Below are 8,919 nucleotides of genomic sequence, written 5' to 3' on the forward strand. Positions count from 1 at the left end.
ACTAAGTTTTATTCTCTCCCCGCCATGCATTATTTAACTAACTCCACAGTTCACATTTTCCCCAATTATAAACCTTTTAACCCACCACACTAGTGCGGTTAAAAAGTCCCCCGTTGTATTTTAACCCTGGTCCCACTACATATAACCCGTTCGTTATACGCTTAACCCCACTAATTCATTAATTAATTACAATTTAGTGGAATTAATTCCCTCGGGCCCCGCAAATCTCTTCCCCTACTCCCGCCATGCAACTTCACCACATGATAGCCATTAGATCTGTCACCCCCAGATCTAATGACGTGCATCCATATCGCGTTCATTCACCTCTCGACTCTTACCCGCCCGAGAGAATGCGATTCATGGTTTTTCTCGGGCCCCTTTTGGCTACGTGGCATATCCTCGTTAACTCACGTGCTCTCAGGAAAATACCACCCCACTCCCAAAAGCGGTGCTATGAGCAATGAACTGCCTCCCTATGTAAGCCAAAAACCATCACTATTCATTATGAAATTCGCCACCAATTTCTAACCGTTGCTGGTTAAAAGGCAGGAGACGCCCATTTTCACCCTTTTTCGCTCATTTGCTCTGTGAAAGCCTCCTAAGCTTTCCTATGCCACCCTGAGCCTCTGCAACCAGATTTGACAGCCAATTGTCTCCCGAACATGCTCTTGAAGCCCAATTCAGGCCTCTAGTGCACGACTGAAGCCACAATACCCTTTGTAGCTACCATTCACACCATTTTGTAGCCTATACCACCATTTCCAGGTATTTTAACAAAAAACTAGAATGACCCTCTCAGTTTAAAAATGTACAGCGAATGTAAGAAATATTTAATTGAATTTAATTGATTTCCCCTTTGAAATACCCAAACCCCTATCCTACAAAATGCTCCGGTTCTGCCTCTATTGGTTTCTTGAAGCGATTCGAACTAGCTTCCTTGTTTCTGTTCGCAACTACATGACTGTGGGAGGGAGTGGAACTCCCCCCTCCTCGCCCCTCCATGGTTACCAGCAATAATACTCTATTGGTCCAAACCCTCGTTCAGCTCGCTCCCCCGCAACTCCCGCCCGTCCTCCCACAAGGCAACACACTTTCAAACTTACATGATTTTCGCCCAAATGAATAGTTTATTATGATACTTTCATGAAAACAAATGCATGAGAACTTTGTTATGATACTTTATTGGAAACAAATGCATAATAACTTTGTACATAAATGATAAAGAAACTATGTTAGGTTCTTGAAAATAACTATGTGAAAAGAACACATATGCAGAAGCATAGAAATAATAGTGTGAAGATATAACTATTGTGTTGATAACCTAATTTTGGTAAAATGGAAAAATGGAAAACAAAGCTAGGGTTTATTTGTTCAACAATGGGGTTTGGTGCGCTGCCGCAATATTTTATCCCTTGGACAGCTCGCTGGGTAGCAGGGATGCTAATGCTCCGGGACGAAGGCGGCTCGTGATTCCCGGATGGGGTTTATCTGGGGAACTAGTTTGTAGGTTTTAACCCCATATAGAAATTACTTGCATACGAATTCTAAAACACAAAAAATAAACAATGCGAGAGCATAAAACATAAAACGCATATACATAGAGATTTTCCCCTGGATCCCAAAACCCAAACTACCAACTTGATCTTTCATTATGTTCCTTTCAATGTTACAATACATATTTATACATGTCAAAGCATCCAATACCGTGGACCAAAAACCATCGCGTCCAAAACCATGCACTGAAAATCATCGTGTCCAAAACCATGTGCGAAAATCATGCACAAAACCATAGGTAGGTCTGCCCAATCTAACATAGGGCCCAAAACAAAAATTTTCCGAGGCGTTGCCCTGGACCCCATAGAGTGGGGTTATATGCACCCCTCAAACCCCCTGTGACTCCCCCCACTACACAATCGGCGCAACGAAGGGGGGGTTGGGCCCCCCTTCTAACCCCCTAGTTAACCACATGGGCTAGTCATGGAAATAATATAACACAACCCAAAATTCTCCCACTTGTTGGTTTCTTTCCACAGGGGGCCACAAGAGAGCTTAGTCATTTATTTAGCCCTGCAATGCCCATTGTTTCTCTACACCAAGAGAACTTCTCAGAGCTCACAAATTTTGTCAATGCATCTGCAGTATTCTTCAAAGTATCCACCTTTACCAGCAACACCCTTTTGTCTTCTATCATATCCCTCACAAAGTGATACTGAACATAAATGTGCTTTGTCTTTGAATGATATGCAGAGTTCTTTGCCAAGAAAATTGCACTTTAGTTGTCACAGTCTATCCTTATAGCTCCCTGTACTAACCCCATATTTGAACACAATCTCTGCAACCAAACTACTTCCTTGCTTGCATGAGTGGATGCCATGTATTCTACCTCTGTATTTGATAGTTCCACTACAGATTGTTTCTTACTCATCCAATTGACTGCACCTCCAAATAGGTTAAACACATATGCACTTGTAGATCTTCTCTGATCCAGATCTCCAGTATAGTCTGCATCAACAAAGCCACGAATATCCAATACTCTTTCCAATCCTGGTCTTCCTTGTTAGCACAAACCATAATCACTAGTGCCACGCAAATACCTCAAAACACACTTCAATTCTGTCTAGTGCTCCTTCCCCGGTTTTGACATAAACCTGCTCAATACTCCCACTGCATGTGCAACGTCTGGTCTAGTATAGACCACTGCATATATTATGCTACCGACTACACTTTCATATGGAACATGGGACATGTCCTATTCCTCTTCTTGTGTCTTGGGACACAGTTCAGCAGATAACTTTACACCTACAGGAATAGGAACCTTCACCATTTACTATCCTGTATATTTAACCTCTACAATATTGTCTCGACATACTTCCTCTGGTTTAACTAGAGCTTCTTCTTTGCTCGATCTCTTTTAATTTCCATGCCCAAAATATAGTTTGCAGCACCAAGATCTTTCATGTCTAATTTGGAGGACAAATGGGTCTTCAAATCCTAGATAATTTCTTTGTCCTTTACAACCAGCAACATATCATCCACATACAAGACCAGATAAATAACATGGTCAACAATTAATTTAAAATACACACAGTGATCTGCTTTGCTTCTGGTGAAGCCAAGTCCCCCTATAAATGTATCAAATTTCTGATACCACATCCTTGGTGACTGTTTTAACGCATACAGAGACTTCTTTAACTTGCATACCAGTTCTTTCTTACCCTTCACCGCAAAGCCTTCAGGTTGCTTCATGTAGATCTCCTCTTCCAAATCCCCGTGAAGAAATGTTGTCTTCACATCCATATGTTCTACCTCAAAATCAAAAGCAGTATCAATAGATAAAAGTAATCTAATAGAAGTTACCTTGGCAACAGGAGAAAAAATATCACCAAAATCAATTCCCGGCACCTGGGAATAACCTTTTGCTACCAACCAAGCTTTGTATTTCTCCACCTTTCCTTCTGCATTTGTCTTCTTCTTGAACACCCATTTGCTGCCAATGGGTTTCCTTCCAGTCGCAACTCCACCAAAGCCCAAGCCTCATTTTTGTGAAAATATGCCATTTCATCAACCATGGCCTCTTTCTAGAGTTTTCCATCCTCTGAATCTACTGCTTCCTTCACAGTTCTAGGATCATCATCAGTAATAGATAAAGAAAATTTTGAATAGAAAGCAGATGGACTATACCTTTATGGCTGCCTTCTTTCTCGAACTGATCTTCTCACACTTGGAGTTTTTGGCTCTTCATCTTCGGATTCCTCCTTTGTTGTAGAGTCTGATTCTTCCTACTTTAGCTCAAACTCTATCTTCTCAGGTTCCTTTGGTTGCACTTCATGTTTAATAACATCTTTTACCTCTCTGAACACCACATCTCGGTTGTATGCAACCTTCCTTGTTACTGGGTTCCAAAGATTATAACCCTTTAAACCATCCTTATACCCAATAAAGATGCACTTTTTAGATTAACTATCCAACTTGGTTCGTTTCTCCTTTGGAACATGTACATATGCATCACATCCAAATACCCTCAGATGTGGAAGAAAGGGTTTCTGACCAGTCCATACCTCTTATGGAGTCTTATCCTCCAACACTGATGAAGGTGATCTATTGACTAGGTAACATGCTGTCTCCACCGCCTCAAACCAGAATTCTTGTCCTAACCCGGTACCATTGAGCATGCTTCTTGCCCTTTCCATCAACGTCTTGTTCATTCTTTCTGCAACTCCATTTTGCTGAGGTGTATATGCAGTAGTCTTCTCTCATGTTATAATACCACACTTCCTATAGAATTATTCAAATTCCTTTCTACAAAACTCTCCACCGTTATCTGTCCTCATCACCTTTATCTTCTTCTTTGTCTAGTTTTCCACCAGAGCCTTAAATTCTTTAAACCTATCAAAGACTTCAGATTTCTTCTTAAGGAAATATATCCATGTATTCCTTGATAATTCATCTATAATTGATACATAGTACACAGACTTACCTAGTGATGGAACCTTCACAGGTCCAAACACATCATTGTGCACAAGCTCTAATATCTGTTTCGCCCTCTTACCACCAGAGGGAAAACTCACCCGATTCTGCTTCCCATATACACATTTTTCACAAAAATCAAAATCCAGAGAGCTATTACTCATACCTTCTACCATACCTTTACCATGAAGTATTCGAAGGCCCTTCTCTCCAATATTTCTAAGCCTTTGATGCCACGGCATGGTCTTCTCACTAGAGACCACTAGATTTTCTGCTCCACTTTCAGGAACCACGGAACTGTTGCACCCATCAACAACAGTGCTACCTTATAGCTTGTACAGAGTTCCAATTCGAGCTCCCCGTATCAATATCAGTGCCTACTAAACCATCTTGCAGGTATCCTTCTTGAACACTATTTTTACACCTGCATCGTCTAGCTTGCTTACAGAAATCAGATTTCTGGCCAATGTAGGAGTATGTCGAACACCCGAAACTATTCTTACCCTACCACCTTGCAACTTCAACTTTAATTTTTTGCGACCAACGATTCTAGCCTTCCTATCATCGCCTAAGAAGACATCACCACCATCGTATTTCTCATACTTGCAGAACCACTCTCTAAGGGGAGTGAAGTGAAAGGATGCACCTGAGTCAATCAACCATGCCTCATGATCTACATGTGTACTTGAAGAAGCCAAGTACACATCCCCACCTTCATCTGAGGTAGTTTTCGCCTTTGCAGAAGGAGCATCATCAGATCCCTTTCCTTTATCAAGAGCTTTAGATTTACAGTCCCTTTTGTAGTGCCCTTCCTTTCTGCATTTCCAGCACACCACCTTTACAGGTTTTCTTGGAGATTTAGATCTCCCACTTGATGACTTATTTTTGTTTCTATTCTGGGACCGTCCTCATACAGACAAGGCATCACCATTTTGGCTCTCCATATTTTTCCGTCTCATCTCCTCCGTCAGCAAGGATGAGACCATTTCATCAAATTGCAAGGCAGTTGTATTGCTACCTATTGCAATAACCAGACCCTCCCATGAATCTGGTAGAGAACACAACAAACTGATGCACTTATCTTCATCTGAAATTTTAATATCAACAGATAATAACTGACTTACCACAATATTAAATGCGTTCAGATGCTCTGTCAGCGAGTCTCCATCTTTCATCCTTAGGTTATACAACTTTTTCCACATGAACAATTTATTCACTAGAGACTTAGATTGGTACAAAGTCCCTAACTTGTTCCACAAAGCCTTAGCCGTAGCTTCCCCTGATGCATTCAGCAATACTGAATCTGAGACACACAATCGTATTGTGCTCTTTGCCTTCCGATCTAACTTCTTCCATTCTTCATCGGGCACTCCCGTTGGTTTAGTACCTGGATCTACTGCGATCCACTGATCTTTATCCACCAACAGATCCTCCATCTTGAGTTTCCACAACTCAAAACTCTCACCATTAAATTTCTCGATCTCTATCTTTCCACTGCTCGCCATCTTCTTTCACCACCAGAATTGATCTCGCAGATGTCCCACTGAACAGGGTCTACCACAGTCCCGAGTGAAACCCCTCAGCAACAAAGGCGTCTCCTTGAAGCCAAAACAACACTGATATCAAACGTAGGTTTTAACCCCGTACAAAAATTACCTGCATATGAATTCAAAAACACAAAAAATAAACAATGCGAGAGCATAACACATAAAACACATATACACAGAGATTTTCCCCTTGATCCCAAAATCGGGACTACCAGCTTGATTTTTCATTATGTTCCTTTCAATGTTACAATACATATTTATACGTGCCGAAGCATCCAATACCATGGACCAAAAACCATCGCATCCAAAACCATGGACCGAAAACCATCGCGTCCAAAACCATATGTGAAAATCATGCACAAAACGGTAGGTAGGTCCGCCCAATCTAACATAGGGTCCAAAACCAAAATTTTCCAGGGCGCTGCCTCGGACCCCATAGAGTGGGGTTATCTGCACCCCTCAAACCCCCTGTGACTCTCCTCGCTATGCAATCGGCACAACGAAGGGGGGGCTCCGCCCCCCTTCTAACCCCTTGGTTAACTACGTGGGCTAGTCGTGGAAAGAATATAACACAACAAAACACAACTCAGTGGGAATAAATAGGGCTGCTCTACCGCAGATGATTTTGCTATCTCTCTCAGCCCATAGATGTCGGATCCTTTAGGATAGATTGGCCACCACGGCTGTGTTAGATGGTTTTATGGTTAGCAAAGGCTATATTTTCCTCCACGCACAAAGCATTTGAATTTCGCCTCATTGGTGAAATGCTCCCCTGTCGTGGTTTTCCTTTAACTGAAGGCTTTCGTAAGGGGGAATGGATCAATCGGGGGTGGGATTCAATGGATGGATCTTTGGGATTGTGGTGCCAAGGTGGAGGCTAGACCATCCAGCTGGTCTTTCCCTATACTCTCTGCAATCGTCGACTACCAGGACTGCGCACTATTTCAGCGCTTCAAGATCAAACGTACTCCTGTGCCTTGGTCGGTCCTGCTTTATGGACTATATGTGGGGGAACAAATAATGCTCCCCACCATCACGCGATCACTAGGGCCTTTTGCACTGTTCATGCTACCTGTCTTTGGGTGGTCTATTGATCATAAAAGGGAGACTCGCTACGAGAAACAAGGCAATAGATTCCAGAAGTAGTCGACAGAGACCTCAATACAATGCGATGCACCTGACACTACTCAGCCTAGCCATCTCCAGAGGGAAAAAGAACCCTCACCTTTGGTAAATTCTCTTTGATTTTAATTTTTTATTAAAACCCCTTCAGGGATGTCACTTTTAGTTTTGGTTCACGCAACAGACTGTGTTTTAGATTTGAAGAATCTCATCATCCATCATATTGGATATCCTGTTGGATTACAACATCTGATTTTTGGGGGCAGAGCACTCCAGGTTCCCAGACCCCTCACAAACTACAATATTTTTCCTGTGTCTACTATGAAACCCAATCTGAAGTTAAGAGGTGGTGTAACGAACTACAATAAAACAAATCATATAGTAGGAGGCATTGGGAGTAATTCAACAAAAAATACAGAAACACATCAGAAGCCCAAAAATGGATGAATTTTTTTCAAGAACATCCTCCAAGGGAGAAATACACCTTCATCGACACCAAAGCAAGCTGCAACCAAACCCAGTCCATATATTGTGGAGCAACTAAATTATATCTCACAATTAAACATATATATACTAGAAACAGATGAGCATTGTAATACATTAGAAAAACAAGCTATTATTTGTCGATTCCACTCTTTTTGGCCAAAACCTGTTGAGCTTTTTCATTGAATTTTCACAAACTGGACTACTCATTGTGAATTTCACCTTTGTTCCACAGGGTTGTTCATTGTGAATTCTTCAACAGAGGCTAGAGACATTATATTATGGGAAGGACCATGGTTCTTGGGGTCCACGAGTCTCTTCATCACACCATGGTTTCCGGAATTTGATGTAAATACTATGGTTGTTTCCAAGATGCCAGTTTGGGTTCATTTGCGCAATGTCCCATTACATCTTTGGAACCAACAAGTCCTTGCCGATATAGGAAACACCATTAGGCGATACATTAAAATGGACACACAAAGACTGGAGGAAAGAATTTTCACATTCATACAAATTTATGTGGAAGTAGACTTAGCAAAGGCTTTCTAGACGCATACAACTAAAGCAAAAATATAGGTGCTGGCTACAGATACTAGACTATGAAAATACAACATTTAGATGCAGAATATCCCGACAAACATGACACCTACAAAATACGTGCCTTGAAGCCAAAAAAGATACCTAAAGAAAAAATAAAATAGGGAAACAACACAAGGGATGGAAATTTCCCCCACCAGTCTCTGATTAGGAGGAGGAAGCTCATGTGGAACATGCCATATTGAACGAGAACAATCAGATGAAAAAATAGCCAGAACTAGAGGAATTAAATCCACAAGATCCAATGGAATCACAGCTAGCAAAGATACCAGATACAATGGATACCAGTCAATCCAAATGACTACATACATCAGACAACTCTAATTCTGATAAAGATAACCCTCAACCTAAGGGTGACACTTCGCTTTCACTTATATCTTCGTTGCCAACTCAAGGGGAGTGGTGCATGGTTGAGAAGAAAAAAAAAGAGAAAAGCGTGATTTTCTCCCCATTTGTACATTATTTTTTTCTTTCATTGAATTTGTAATCAATTGTCGTTGACTTTCTGATGAAATGCGTCACAGCATATGCAACATGTAATTTTATTTTCATTAATAAAATTACGATTTTTCTTTTGGGAAAAAAACTATTGTGTTAGATATTTTAAAGAGAAACATGGATTTGTAGAACTATTGTGTTAGATCTTTTAAAGAAAAATATGGATTTGTGTGCAGAAAAGAGTAAGTATTATGGAAATTAAAAC

The sequence above is a fragment of the Pinus tabuliformis genome, chromosome 1_1 (genome assembly GCF_031772625.1).
Source record: "Pinus tabuliformis cultivar Carrire ecotype Pingquan chromosome 1_1, CPIR1, whole genome shotgun sequence".
In the NCBI taxonomy this organism is placed as follows: domain Eukaryota; kingdom Viridiplantae; phylum Streptophyta; class Pinopsida; order Pinales; family Pinaceae; genus Pinus; species Pinus tabuliformis.